The sequence below is a fragment of the Haliotis rufescens genome, unplaced genomic scaffold (assembly GCF_023055435.1).
Source record: "Haliotis rufescens isolate VD_foot unplaced genomic scaffold, xgHalRufe1.0.p SCAF_4, whole genome shotgun sequence".
Lineage (NCBI taxonomy): Eukaryota > Metazoa > Mollusca > Gastropoda > Lepetellida > Haliotidae > Haliotis > Haliotis rufescens.
The window spans coordinates 517286-528138 of NW_025964112.1; the positions used below are offsets into that span (position 1 = coordinate 517286).

The 10853-nt window shown below is 40.1% G+C and overlaps 1 long non-coding RNA gene across 1 annotated transcript; it reads right to left on the bottom strand.

The window, feature by feature from the left end:
• Positions 1 to 2335: 2335 nt before the first annotated feature.
• Positions 2336 to 10391, bottom strand: LOC124150325. Its single transcript, XR_006863237.2, has 5 exons — positions 9998 to 10391; positions 6620 to 6716; positions 5059 to 5234; positions 3808 to 4154; positions 2336 to 3205 (listed from the first exon to the last, which is right to left on the bottom strand). It is a non-coding gene; the product is annotated as an uncharacterized LOC124150325 (long non-coding RNA).
• Between the last annotated feature and the right edge of the window lie 462 nt (positions 10392 to 10853).

The window sequence follows — 10853 nt, forward strand, 5'->3', positions numbered from 1 at the left end:
TATATGGCATTGTATTTTATTGTTGAACAATGATTGTAACCGTGTTACACTGTTTTTGTTGAGATTCGATACACGCTCATTGCATTGTATTTGGGCTGTGATTAGTCGTCATTGATGTAGTACTATTTAACGTAAGTAGTCGTCAGGATGTTACTATATTTAGATGCTAGTGTGACGTGTAAACGTCCGGTATACCGTGGACTTAGGTGGAATTTTTCTGTGATGTTCTAGTGCCGCCAGACTCTTAAGGGAACTGTGTAGAAATTTCCAGTAGCTAGTATGTCTCACACACGTCGCTCACACATGTTCACCTGAGAATACATCAAGACCAGCTTTCGTGTGAAGATCACCACGTATTCCCTGCCTAAGCATATCTCGGAATCTTGACCACTGTCGCCGCTGGGTGAATATACTATTATCACTGGCGTTTGCTGTCAGCACTGTATTTTTATATTTCATGCTGAACACCGCAATCATATTATTTATTGCACTACTATTCTATTTTGTACTGCCATTGTAATTTCTGTGCAGTAATTGATTTATAAACCTAGTTAATTTTTGATACATTTGTTAATTGTATACCACTTGTATGTTGTTTGTTGGTTTCGCACTTAGTTCTTTAACATACAGATTTCTGGGTTAATATATTGTTTCTTTTTGGGAATCGACACGTAACACTCTTGACTTCTGATTTTTTTAATATAAGCCCTATATTGGGCTAGGTTTTTTTCTACATCGGGTTGTTTTACTAAAAAAATCCCTGTACAATTAACTTTATTGATCAAGTTAAACCTGTGAAATTGGCTGATCCGCTTAATGTTATATAGTGTGTTTATCATACGTTGACAGAACGTAAATTTGAGTGAATAATTTTCAATGTGAAGTTTACACGATAAATGGCTTTCAAAACGCACGAGCGGTCGGTCACACGACCGCGAAACTGACGTTCATACATGCATGAACGACACAGTTTCACGTTCATACATTGTCACGAGACTGTATACTTGAAATGACGTTAATATTGACGGACTATTTCTACAATCCTGGGGGGAACACCTGGGAATTCCCTCGCAGAAGCGTTAGTTTCTGATGATTTAAACTCTTTAATCTTGAACTTAGCGTTTAAGCATATAATAAGTCAGAGACCATCCTCGCTACGACCCATCTTAGTGAACAGTCTACAGCAAACTTTAAATGTTCCTCAGAATCTATTTGACACATCTTTATAATCATCTTTCAGTGATCGGCCAATTGATCAATGATGACTTGAACTTGTACTTGAACACTTGTAATCGCCACCGGTTCATTGACAACTTGAGAAATCTTTCCCGTCACGTTTGATGTGTCAGCCATTTTGACGTCCTGTATTTGACTTAAATGTATAACGCCTCGCTGTCAAAGTTACTGACTTACAGAGGTAGTTCTTAAGAGATCTTTTGCATCTAATGATGATGTTATTGAAATATATTTGCAGTAACAAATTTACAAAATATGTCCTGTAGTGACATTTGAGCAAACATACTCTCATGTCAACTCTCCTTTTGATGAACTATTCTATTTCGCGTAACAGTTGGTTGTAGTATGGCTGTCTGTGTAAACATTGAGTCACACGTAGTAAATATAATTGTGTAATCGAAGTATAAAATAGTGATATCAAAATTATAAGACCTGAGTTTCACTTTGTGTGAGTTCATTGGAGTATGAACCTTCATAGAGTGAGGTCCAAAATCATCGCAAGCTCCGACGTTCATACAGTTTGGACCTCACTCCATAGGTTCATAAAGTCAATTTTTACATTGTAATTATATCGTTTGTAATTAAGTATGCTCTTGGTGGACCTGCGTGGGTTGTGTGTTTGAGGTAGGGGTTCGTGGTTCCTGTGTTGTCTTCACTGTGTTTGTTACACTCAAAGTGTAGCCTCACTATGCTTATGCATCTACAGATTTTGGCTAATGGCGTAGGAAATATATTTGACTTGACTTGTCAGATACCAATTGTTGGTGCTTGTCATTTCCATCTCCTATCTCAGTGTCAGGTGAACACTCCTCCTTCGAGTCTCAGAGCCGTAAATAGTACATTGGAAGAGCCGATTCTGTTTAGCTGGAAAGATGTAACGATTTAAAAAAAATAGAAACACTAAAATACTAAAATACTGAGATAACTTAACAGTGAATGCGTGGGTCAGTGAATGTTGTGTAACGCAATAATCAGTAATATTTAGTTCAATGATGGAGACCAAGAGAGAATGGAGTTTGGATCAGTATCGAACAGTCAAATTGGGGAACGATTACATGTGATTAGCCAAAGGAACAGCGCCCGAACACCTCATCCATTTTAGCTTTTTCTTGTAAGGAGAATAGGTCACCAGAGATCAATACTAGCTATTCCAACCCGGTACCTCCATGGAGTCATAAGTATGATGGAACCTATTATACATCTGAACAAAAATCAAAATGATATGCTAAAAAGATTGAAGATTGTAATTTTGTGTGTGTAAGGTATACGGGGGCAGTTAATACATTTAACCGATTTGTCATATACAGTTCTATAACGTGCTTGACAACCCGTCACAGACTTCGTGTTCAACTACTGCACAGTAGATTGTCAGGAAGGCCCTCACGGACCAGTGGAGACCAGGAGCTGGAACCTGAGGTGACCTTCCAAACACAGCGTTATGTATGTTATACGTCAACCGCCATGGCAAAAAAAAGCCCGTGAGCCACACCCTGATCCTCCATAAAGACATACGAAGAGGCAAGATGACCGTCAACCACCATGTTTCCTGATAGTGTAGAAGGTGCATATGCTCCTTCCATCACTTCCTTCCTCACAGACACCACCTTGGTCGGACTAAATGTCCGGTTTGACATTTCAGGGCGGTACAGGTAATCTCCAAACTTTACCTTCTTAGCCATTCTCGTCCAAGGCTGTGAGTTCCAGAATGAGGATACATATACGATATGTTCCATGCTTAATGTTAATCTCTGTCCAATTTCCGTTTCGATTATGACATAATTGACATACGCCTCATCCAATTTGTGTATCATTAGATGCACATCACTGAAGGTCATTTCCTGATTTTCATCCATCACCATTACACTGTCTCCGATCGGCAGATCTTTCATAGTCTTTCTGTCACCATTCTCGAGCTGAACTGTTGCGGACGGCGGGACACAACCAAGGACCTTGTGATACTGGTGCCATACTAGGTAAACATACAGTGTGATAGTGTGTGAATTGGATGAATGTAAGGACACGTAGTAATGCATGACGAAGTCGGATTCGAACCACAGGCCAGTTGATCACAAAGGTGACTTTGCATTACGAGAAGTAACGTTTTAGATCTCTGTTGTCATAAACAAACATGAATGACCTTACAAACACGAGTTTGCTGCAACACATGGATTAAGATACCCTATTTGAAGTTTAAAATGAAATTTTGAAGTTGCCTTGCGATTTCCTTCTCAGTAATTATGGCGTCATAACCCATACCAAAGCAAAGATTCTATCATATTCAATCAAACATTCCGTTTTAGTCATTGTGAAATTGCTCAAAGGAGTTTTCCAATCTCTAACGTTTGTTAATCGTAAATGAATAATTTCCACCTCTCCATGTATATCAATACTCTCTAACGATCTAGATAAGGCAGTTATATGAAAAAATGGCATCACCCAGAATACACTTTCATGCGAAACCTGTTAGATAATAAAATCTCATATAGGATTTCCCAAGTCTCAATGTCAGTAAATCGGGCGCTGCAATATTGATTACTGGCTGCGATATATCACTTCTGTAAATCAACTCACGCTGATAAATGAACATATTGCATAACGTTTCGAGGTCTTCGTCGCCGGTGTTGGAATTTGAACAAGGCCCTCGCCACTGTTTGGGGCTGAAGACTGGAAGTCCATTACTGGAGTAACTGAATGGCCCGATGTGCATTAGGGAGCACACGTCGTAAGGGAACAGTGTTTTATCTAGGTGGCATTTGGAATTTATTAGCTCTTGCTCATAAGAGGTGATATTTCGATTTTATGCACTTGGAAGATGGTGTCCGTTGTAGGATGAATTTCTGGGTTGATGCCACTCTTGATCACCGGCAAAATGTCTTTTGCTTCCATTAGATGATATTTGTGGAAATTTACCATCGCACCTGAAATACAGTGCAGGAATTTGCAAAAGTTGCCTGGTAATATAGCATCTAAATCACATCTTCAATGTGTATATTTTATTCTAATTCCTAGCACCATAATGCATCCTGCTCAACAAGACTAGTGTAAATCGAATGCTCCCATCTTTTATCCTCCTCCTGCTTGATAAAAACACCGCATCTGCAAGGAGAGTGGAAGGTCAGTAGTTCGATCCCCTGGCCGCGTCATACCAAAATGGCATCTCAGTGGTCTAGGACTACAAAAAACCGGCACAAGCCCGGTTGGTTGGTTGGTTTGTTGTTAAACGCCGCACTCAGCAATATTCAAGCTATATGACGGCGGTCTGTAAATAATCGAGTCTTGACCAGACAATCCAGTGATTAATATCATGAGCATCGATCCACGCAATTGGGATCGATGACATGCATCGACCAAGTCAGGGAGCCTGACCACCCGATCCCGTTAGTCGCCTTTTACGACAAACATGGTCACTTTTTACGGCAAGCATGGGTTGCTAAGGACCAATTCTACCCCGGAATCTTCACGGGTCGGCACAAGTCCGGACTAGAACAAGCAGCCGCGCACACGTGCATGCAATTGTCAGCCACATTTCGCTTCATCTCTGCTTGGAAACAAATACGTTTGTGTAATCTTTGGTGATGATTCCGTAACTGTTTTCGTTTATTTACAGATCGCCTTGACATGGCTGGAATATTACTGATAATAGCATTCACCAACACAATATCTTCACCTTCTTTTCGTTCTTTAGGAATTGACAACAAATCTAGCCTTTCTCATAGGCTGTGCATGTTTCTTTACCGATTGTTGGATACAATAATAAGGCAAATAATGTATACCGTAAGCATTTACTTATGCAAGGTATTAACATGTGCAGGTGAAATGTACCTTCTTCGATATTTTCTGGGTGGATAGTGATATACTCGTCCCTGTCAGCTCTGTTGTGCTCATGCCACATGCCAAGTGTATGGAGAACCAGATGAGTGATGATCAGTTTGTCCTCGCATCCCTGTCCGACAGAGAGTGTCTGTCGACCACCCTGACGACCTACGTACGTCCAGCACCTGTCAGAACATCCATAAAAGAGAATGAGAGAGTGCGTTGAATATAATGTTACTTTGCATATACAAGCAACTAAACGTTTTCTACGTTCACATGAAATCTCTAATCATAACAGTCCAATGTACTGTTTTACATTATTTCTGTTGAGATTCGGTAGACGCTCATTGCATTGTATTTGGGTAGTGGTAAGTCGTCAGGAATGTAGTGCCATTTAATGTAAGCAGTCGTCAGGAAGCTACTTTATTCAGATGCTAGTGTGGTGTGTTAACTTTCCGTTACCGCTTACGGTGATAGCGTGTTATAGAAACATGTGGTATGTTCCAGTGCCACTAGACTGGTGAGGGCACTGTGTAGCGGTGGCTCCAGTGTCTAGTTGAACTGTATATGTTGTTGGATAAGAGCATGTGTACGCATCTCTCACACTTTTAATCACATCAAGACCACTTTCATGTGAGGATCACTCATCATCCCTGATTCCATGCCTAGCCTATCTCGGAAGCTTGACCACTGTCGCCGCTGGGTGAATATATATTATTATCACTGGCTTTTTCTACCACCACTGTATTTTTGTATTTGATACTGACCACTGTCATCATATTATGTATTGCCACTGAATATTGTACTACCACTCTATTGTGTACCGACATTGTAATTGCTGTGCAGTTATGTGTTTTGATTTGTAAACCTAGTTAATTTTGTAATACGTTTGTTGATTGTATAGCAATTGTGGGTTGTTTGTTGGTTTCACACTAAGTACTTTCACGTACAGATTTCTGCGGTAACACATTGTGTCAGTTTGGGAATCGACACGTAAAACGACAATATCAAAAGCACGTGTTTATGAATCACTAACAGATAGTGATGATACCAGAAGTTTGCGAAAAGGTAAGCGAATCCTGCCTTACCACCTGCAGTTATCAGAAACACAAACCAATGACAAGTGATCAATGGATGTCAAAATAACCAATTGCATCAGACATAATTTATGTCACTGATACGCGTCAATTTTGGAAATGTCCTCCGCATGTCTACCATAAATAATTGAAGTATCTACTAAGGCCCTGAATACTCATAGTCTGCAAACCTGAAGAACATATATCACGACGTGACAGCTAAATTAGTGCAGGACGTTTATCACGTTTGTGAAACACAAGAAAACGAGTATGGCAAACCAAGGGTCATAATCAAAGTGAACCTGTGACTATAAGCATAAAGGATGCAACACTGCACAGCGGGCCTGAGATGACCGGGTGGGTGCCCCTCCATGCCAGAGGCGAATGAAAGTAAAAGCATAAAATGAGAATGGTTCCCGCAAACACAGTTCCAAAATACTTATCCAAATGATAATGTGATTTCATCATTAATGCTGTCTTCAATAAAATCTTACCCTTCCTCTTGGACGACCAGCACATGATCCTGGTCGCCATTTTGAAATGGACGGAAGAATCAAGGTTGAAGATTTAAGAATTGGTTTCCCACGTCATCTTGAAAAGTATACATTGATCTACAGTAACAGGTGGAGATTATTGACACGACTGTTTGAAAACTGATTCAAGCAAAATCATTGTATTGAAGGACGGCTCTGGATGTCCCAGATCCCGCCTGGCCAGTATATAGAGAATACTACACTAATTCTCGTTAGATACCATAGAAAGTTCACGAGTTTGTTGTTAGTAACATGTTGTTAGTACGCAGGACACCTATAAGAAAATTTGAAAAGTCATATTTGCGCCGCGCTTTGAATATCGGACCAACAGTCGGTCACTCGCACTGCCGGGGTCCCGTCTGTGCTTTTAATATGGCTCGGTTTTCTTGATCTGTCAGCTAAACTTATATCATGTCCGTACCATTTTGAAAGAGGGAAATCAGAGTGTTTGCCAAAAACATTCATCTTAACTGTACTACCCTGTATTAAAGACGTGAAAATCAACAAACTCAAGTCTGCTTGCATGTCACTGACAGCTTCGAACGAAGGGCAAGGTCACCAACGGAATAAGGAAAGACAATCTACTCTACGTGATCTACTCACAGCGTTTTATGCTAGAGATAGGGAATGTTATTGTTTACATTTGGGATATTTTGGGCCACATAATCAGAAATCAGACACACATCTACGGAGTTTTCGAAAGATTTGTATGAGAAATGTTCTATGTTCACTCAGTGATCTGGTCGTGCAGTCGTGAACAAACAACTCCCAAAACACTGCCACAAAATACGCTTCGAAAGGGACACTGATGGCACAACCGGATCATCCCAAGTAAGTCTAGATATCTGTCCAGATAGTTTAAACTGACTTCATTTCACCACGCGTATCCTGTTACGTTGAATCAAATTGAAAGTTGCGAAAGTGGTCGGGTGCGTCACGCTCATGGGGACCCTCGATCTATTGATCGGCAGGCGTACTTTGTAAATGGATATAACTAGATTATATAATGTCTGTAGAAGCTCTATGCATAACTTATATAGAATGCAAACCGAATTTGATGCGTGTGACTATCTTGTTTTTTTTAATAAAGTGTTTGTAAATATCTCTCGCTCACATGAGATAGCTTCAGTTCTGCCTTGTTTTTGAAAAATAAATGCATCTCGTGATTTTTTATGAATGAAAAAACTAGTCCCGGTGTGACAGAGGTCACGGTTATCCAATCAAACGAATAAAACAAGGTCAACCTTGTACAACACACGTGTGACGTACGGATTTAGTATCTTACCACCTGTATCTTCACCACGTGGGTAATAATCTTCATTAATGACCTTAGTAAAAGCAATGTTGTATTCCCCAGACTCTAAGTATCCGACCATGTGGTAGTATTCTGATTGGTGAGGTGTTGCTGGGATTGTCATAGAGAAGGCAAAGTAGGTCCCAGTGTAACTAGTAGCTGGTTGGCTTCCACTCTGCTATGGAGGTATCTTGGCATGTCAGAATGGTCACACGTGTCTTAAACACTTACCACATACTTGAAGCCAACACGCAAGGGAATAGCGTGAACAGACCAATGCGTAATATCGGGTGATTGTTGGATTCGAACCCACGAACAGCAGTTAATGTCCGCTAAGGGATACAATTACCCCATAGGAGAGGTAATAATCAGGGACAACGTTCAATACATTAATCAGAAATAATTGCAAAATGTGTATGTGTTGTCTTATTTTCCGCCAGGCTGACGTGGAATTATAATTGAATGTTACTGGAAAGGAGATTAACTTTGTAATTATCAGGATTAGTTTTCATCTTTTGTGCTTTTATGGAAGGAAAACAGTCACATATTAACGCGACGCGATTTTAGACAGTTTGTGACTGTTATTCTTTAATACATAAACACAATAAAATTTAAAACGATGCTTTAAATATTATCCTACTAAAAAGACATTGTCCTAAAAGTTGACCTGCTCCAATGTTTGTCACGGTGATAAAGATCTGTCAGGTTTAAAGTTTCGAACAAAAATGGCGAATTCTTTATCACGTCGGTGTTTCTTGTTTGACAATCATGTGGATTTACTGGCATGTGTGCATAAGTTACTTCCACACTGGGAGTTGACCGCGCTCTTACACCGGGGCCATCACGTACATGTTACTGATGGGTTTCAGCGTACTTAGTTCAATTACATGTTAACTGTTAAAACACGAGGTCAAAGTATATATTTAAGGTAATTTATTAAGGCTATCTACATGATACATCATCATTCTATTTAGTCTACGCTGTTACCATCTTATCCGAATATGTTCAAGGTAGTAATCAACTAATGGATTGGGTGAAGTACATACACCCTGTACCTGCAAGCAAAGAGACTACTGATAACACTGGCTACATGAATTGTGTATACAAGCCCTGGAAAGATTCCTCGCAGCAAATGAAGATTTAAAACCCTTTACGATTAACGACCTTTGAATATGCAGACCTACATCAGTCCCTGGTTAACTTTACTGGATGAACATGTTGCAGTAGCTGAAGTAGTGGAGTTCAAACAAACAATACTCGTGTGAGATGAAAGGAAACAATCCAAACGTGACATTCAATATCAAATTATTAAAATAGGAATATTCAATAGAAACATGTACTGCTTATACATCTTGTCAGTGGGGTAAATTTGAGAAAAGGTGGGAAACTGTCCTATCCATGTTCCAGGATTAATAAAATGAATGCTACCATAGTAAGTTAATATAAAACTATGTATGTGTATATAACCAATGTAAGTTGATTTGTTTTTTTATTACCACCAGTTTTCATACACTGTTACAATGTTATTACTTTGTACTTATTCATATCTGAATATGCAATGCTTACTATGTGCTGTTCTACTGTGTGTCTGCTTTTCAAGAGTGTGTTCGTGCTTGAACATGTGTTTGAGTAAAAAACGGAAATAGTCACAACAAAAACAGCTTATCTCGTTTTACGATAGACAGCTGCTTAACCCTGATAAGGATAAACGAAGGCATTAATCTTTCAAAACATACATGTAGGACACCATACTCCTATGATTTAACAATACAAAGTCAAACAGCCTAAAGACATCTATCAGACACGGCTATAACCTATTGACTCAGTCGTTACCTCACAAATCGTAGAAGCAAGCAACAGCGCGTGTTCGTGCACTTCGATCAGAAGTCCTATACTGCAGTGGATCACGAATTTGTGATCCCACCACTGTGACTAACACTCAAGTACAACCTCAAGGAGAATCCACGCGGGTCAGCTGGCCATGACCTAGACGTCTGTACGTATTTTGGGCCTCATGAAGGTCACATTGTCCAGTATTTACATACCTGATATCACAGGCGCAAACAAAACTGGTACTGGGAGTCTCCAACAGAGAATGGGAATGTCCGGCAGGGAGTCCGTCAGATTTGTGTCCACACCAAGCACTGGCGGTTGGTTTCTTTTTCCAAGAACATTCCAGTTAGCCAATTCTGTCTTGGCGTTAATAGCATTCCGCTGTCCTTTATTCGGTTTCAGGTCTCCTTCGGAAATCTGGCGCAATACGCCTTATAAACAGACAAGGAATCGAGTTACCAAAGCGATGGGTGAAATAAATAAAATATTGTCAGTGAACATGCACAAGTAGGTTATTACTTATACAACACCATATACATTGATTCATTGAACCAAGCAGCACGAAGAAAATCATGGTTGGTAAAAGACATCTTCCAAATAGATTATATGTATGTTTTATTTGTTTGTTTGTTGTTCAACGCTGCACTCAGCAATATTCCAGCTATATGACGGCGGTCTGTAAATAATCGAGTCTGGACCAGACAATCCAGTGATTGACATCATGAGCATCGATCTACGGAACTGGGATACGATGACATCCGTCAACCAAGTCAGCGCGCCTGACCACCCGATACCGTTTGTCGCCTCTTACGACAAGCACAGTCACCTTTTATGGCAAGCATGGGTTGCTGAAGACCTATTCTAGGCCGGATCTCCACAGGTCGATTATATATATGTACGAAGCTGATGACAGACATGGTGTCCTTTTAGAATCACATTGCTTAGTCAGTGTAGGTCTGCAAACGAAGAATAGCGCCCAGACTCTTTCTTTCAGCATAAGAAATCACTGCTAAAAGCAGGAGCCATTGTACGATTCCGACTACATCAAAAGCATGCGCCTATCCATCA